Genomic DNA, 4,869 nt, shown 5'->3' with positions numbered 1-4,869 from the left:
TATCTCAAGTAATTTGGGGGAAAAAAGTTATAGAGGAGGGTGATCCACTTTCCAGGGGCCCTTGTGGAACCCCAGCCTGGTTAAGGAAGTATGTGACCTCATATGCAAAAATCTTGAAACTCTTGAGGCATGTGTTGAACCCTACTGACATGTGTTGTGGAGGGTTGGAAAGCACCTTAAAGGGAAGAAATAGATTCAGAGTTTACATATATTTTACATCAGGCTTTGGGTATCTGCCCCAACAACAGAGTAGCACTGCTGCCTACCTTAATCCTCTAACCTCTTCCCCCACCCCTACCATGTTCCAACACTGACAGATTTAGAAATTTCCAGAAATATAATCCAAGTCATAGGAAAGACCTTGTCTGCTATGGTCTAAGCGCTATACTGGTCTCCAGGGAAGAAGATCTAACTCAAATCGCCACTGTAATATATTTTATTCATTGTTCTCAACTGGCCACCCATCACTGCTCAAAAAGTGAAACAGCTTGGGTAATCCAACATGCCTAATATGCTCAAAAGAACCAGGCATTAGTTGGGTAACTTACCAACTGACCCCTCCTAATTTATTTCTGTACCTACATCTCCCTAACCTCCTTTGCAATCTCAAATCTAAATCTAGAATTGTTCCTGATTGCTACAACAACTTGTCTTTATGAATAGTGCCTTCATCTTCACAAACTTCCTCCCCACACATAAGACTGGCAAGAGTCTAAAGTTCTCCTTAACCACTGGCTTTGTTTTGGCTGCCTCCCAATAGCAAGAAAATTACACTGTTCCTATGGCTGGTTCATGATTGTATAAATCTCTTTAATTTATGCCACATTTATAAATATATATTAGGAAGGTAGAGTGATTTAATAAAATAAGCCTAGAGTTCAGACTTAGGCAGGCTTAGTTTCAGGCTTCTGCTTCTTGTGTGGTGTGATCAACTTAACGAACTTCAGTTTACTTATCTGCACTACAGGGAGAAGGCACACACACCTTAGGAGTTTTATATTTAGTAAAGGAGATGACTGAAATGACTTGCATAGCATCTAGGATATGGCCATTATTTTTGAGGTCAATAATTATTAGAGTGATGTGTGAGTCAGTGTGAAAGTAACTGTTTTTGAAAACTAATAATGAAAAACACCTAACTCTTAGAAGAATGCATGGTTGTGTGGGAGAGTATTTGTAGTTGGAGTAGAGAAGACAAAGCTGGTTATTTTCAGATTAGAAACACATTTACCACTATCTTTCTCCCTCCTTTTTCCTTGAACACTAGAAATAAGTGTTTCTGTGAATGAGTAAGTCCCCCAGTATATATCCCTTACTTTCCCCTTTTTACAGTTTAGTGTTTTTGTTTTTGTTTTTCCTAATTCTAATTTTTTATTTTTTCTAGTTTTTCCTAGATTTTTTTCCTAATTTATTTATATGGTTTTTATTTATTTATATTTATTTATTTATATTTATATGGTTTTTATTTATATTTTATTTATTTATATTTATTTATTTATATATAATTTATTTATATGGTTAACTAGGAGGAATGTTTTATTGAAGGTAAGCTATTCAGCATTTATGATTATCATAGACATAGTCCCTGGCTTAAGAACACAATATTTTTTTTTTATAAAGGTTTTTATTTATTTATTTGACAGAGAGAAATCACAAGTAGGCAGAGAGGCAGGCAGAGAGAGAGAGGAGGAAGCAGGCTCCCTGCTGAGCAGAAAGCCCGATGCGGGGCTCGAACCCAGGACCTGGGATCATGACCTGAGCCGAAGGCAGCGGCTTAACCCACTGAGCCACCCAGGCGCCCCAAGAACACAATATTTTTGATCACTTGCTATATATCCATTTTCTTGCCAGGCAGTGGTAATTCAGAAATAAAGAACTCATGTTTTCTAGTCCAAGAAGCACAGCATTTTGATGGTGGAAGCCAATACATACCAAACAAGCTGGACTGCAAGTGAATTCCTTTTTCTTCAAGACCCAAGTCAAATGTCTCATGTGGCTAACCTTAACTGACTCAAAACCAAGGCAATTTGATCACTTCCCTATAAAAACTCTATCTCTTACACATATCTTCACCCTGAGAGTTATCACACTTTGTTAAAATCATATGTTTAGCATTTATTTTTTATAATTATTATAATTTGTAAGCAAAGTTTTTGTTAAAATTTAACTGGTATGGTCCTACATTTTCCTGTTATGCAAGCGGGTTTACATGTCTATCTCCACAACTGGATTGTAAGTTACTTCAAAGCAAGGGGTTAACTTTTGTTCAACTATGAACCCTTAGTACCTAACACAGAGTTTGATTTGTAATAGGCACTCAATGTTTTCTCAATAAGTGAATAAATACTATAATCATGTTGTGAGTTGTCTTTGAAGAAAGTATAAAAAGGCAAAGCATTAATTCTAACAGAGGAAGACATCACTGAAGAGATAACCTTGGACTTAGATTTTGAAGGATGAGATAAATCATGCTAGTATATAAACAGACAAAGCTCCACAGATTTCTAAGCTGATTCTAAATGCATTCAGCCAAATTGCTTAGATTGTCCAAAGCAACCTAAAGACAGCCTGTCAAAATAGGCTAGAAATGCTTAGGGAAATACGTTGAAGCTCAAAGTAGCAAAAGTATTTATTTTTCAAAGAGTGTAGGCAGGAATGTATGGGAAAAAGAACTAAGAGAATTCAATGCAATGAACTTCAATGAACACCACCCCCCATGAATGTCACCAGGACTTTTCCCAGTATTTCAGGACACACAGCTGGAATTTGCATGAGGATGTGATGTAACTAATACTTTAATAGAACACAAAAGTGAGCTGACAGACCTGCAGTACTATGTCATATAGTTGACAAGATTTGTCACATTTTGGGTTCTCCTCACATGGAACCTGTCACTGGTTCTTAAGGTTTGTCCCTTCTTGCCTAGAGGGGGCAAATCATCCTTCTAATATTTTCCTAGATACCTCCATGCTGAGAGCCAGATGATGTGTGAAAATAGGAGAGAGACATGTCACGGCATTATTATGGCCAATTTAACTTGGAGTGGCCCAAGGAAACTAGATCCCCTGTGACATAAGTCAAAATACCAGATGTACTATACTTAATGCCAGTTTTGTGAAGTGTGACCATAGATTTGGCCAGTCTTGGTGCAAATCTTGACAAATAGCAAGTCAAAGGTCTCTGAGAATTTGGTCATGAGAGGAAGATTTTGCAATCATAAATTTAATTGCACTAAATATACTGCTTTATTTTTTTTCTCTGATGAGATTAAGATTCGTACCAGTGGTAGTAATTAGTAGACTTGAGTATTTTTTTTTATTTGTTCCTTAAGATGTGCTACCATTTGTAAGTTATATTAACTTATCCATGGAAGGAGTAACCAGGAAGAGCCCACATGAAGAGAGACAAAAAGTTCACTATACTATATTCTTCCCAGACCACATCTGAATTATTTTCCAGTTACATATACAGTGTTTTAAAAGGATCAAAGATCAAATGAATTGTGCACTGAGGAGGATAGCTAGAATTGAGAGGCTTCTGAATATCAGAGCATCTGAGGACAGATAAAGTAGCTGAGGTATTAAATCTAGAGGGAAAAAATATGTCTTTGAAGATCACAATGATAGCTAAAGAACTGTCATGTATTAGATGAAGCAAATCTTTTGTTTTGCCCCAAAGGAACCACCTATGGTGAAAGCGTAGGAGTTACAGTGGAAAAATGTCATTTCAAGGTGCAAAGATCATGTGTAAAGGCACGTTATCAACAATAGCATGGATTACTTAGAGAAGCATCAGCAGAGTTGACTAAACACAGGCTGAGGATGAACCATCAGGGACATTGTAAAAGATTTGGGGATCAGATGGAAATTTGGACCACATGACTTTATGGTCCCCTAACATCCATAAAATTGACCAACCAGATAATTAGATGGATTACGAACCCACAATAATAAGTATGGTATGGTCTCAGACTGAAATAGACAATAGCTCAGTGCAACAGAAAGAGAGCTTATTACATCAAAAGAGGATTCCAAAATAATTAAATACTATGTGTTAAATGTAACACTATAAAAACATTAGAAGGAAATGTTGGAAAGTGTCTTAATGAAAAAGAAGGATTTCTCAAAATTTCAAAGACACAAACCTTAAGGCAAAAAACTGCATTTGTTTACATAACAGAAAACGAAGAATGTGTATTCAAAATGGATTCTGAACAAAATTAGTACATATCAAATAGAATAGAAAAAGATATTTAAAGTCTACTGTGACAGGGAAACAAAAATTAGAATGCCACCCAAACCAACAAGTCATCCCTCATAGAAAAACTGACAAAGGAACTGACATAGACAAATGAATAAAAACAAGTAAGAATAAGTAAAACAGAGGAAGAAATCAAAAGAAGTTAAGAAACATTAAGGAAAAGTTTATAATTATTAATGAACAGAGCATTATATATGTAAAGCAATGAGATATCATATTATGCCTATAAAATGGCCAAAAACATTAAAAAGCGAGATAATACAAAGGACTGGCATAGATAAGACCCGTATGAGTTTTCTTCTTCTGATGCTGAGAATGTAAATTATTACACTCATTCTGGAGAGACTGTCATTTCCTAGTAAAATAAACTATGTATGAGTTAGATAGAATCCAGGAATTCCACTCCTGGTGTATAATTCTAAGAAATTCTCACAGAAGTCATTGGAGAGATGTGTATATTGATCTTCATTGCAGCAATATTCATAGTAAGAGAGAGTTTGTGGGATTCTACTAGAAGAGTAGAAGAGAAAACAAAGTTGATGTACACCACAGAATAATGTGCAGGAAATACTGAGTGTTGAAGTAGGGGATTAGAAGTACACAAAGAAA

General features: G+C 35.8%; 1 long non-coding RNA gene across 1 annotated transcript; it reads left to right on the top strand.

Moving 5' to 3' along the window:
- The first annotated feature begins 1,507 nt into the window (after positions 1-1,507).
- LOC125100828 (uncharacterized) lies at positions 1,508-2,357 on the top strand. The gene is made up of 2 exons (XR_007127669.1): positions 1,508-1,545; positions 1,852-2,357. It is a non-coding gene; the product is annotated as an uncharacterized LOC125100828 (long non-coding RNA).
- Positions 2,358-4,869: the final 2,512 nt, after the last annotated feature.

This window comes from Lutra lutra, chromosome 5 (assembly GCF_902655055.1).
Source record: "Lutra lutra chromosome 5, mLutLut1.2, whole genome shotgun sequence".
NCBI classification, from domain to species: Eukaryota; Metazoa; Chordata; class Mammalia; order Carnivora; family Mustelidae; genus Lutra; species Lutra lutra.
The sequence above is the reverse complement of the archived record's forward strand: the minus strand, read 5'-3'. Positions and strand labels throughout refer to the sequence as shown.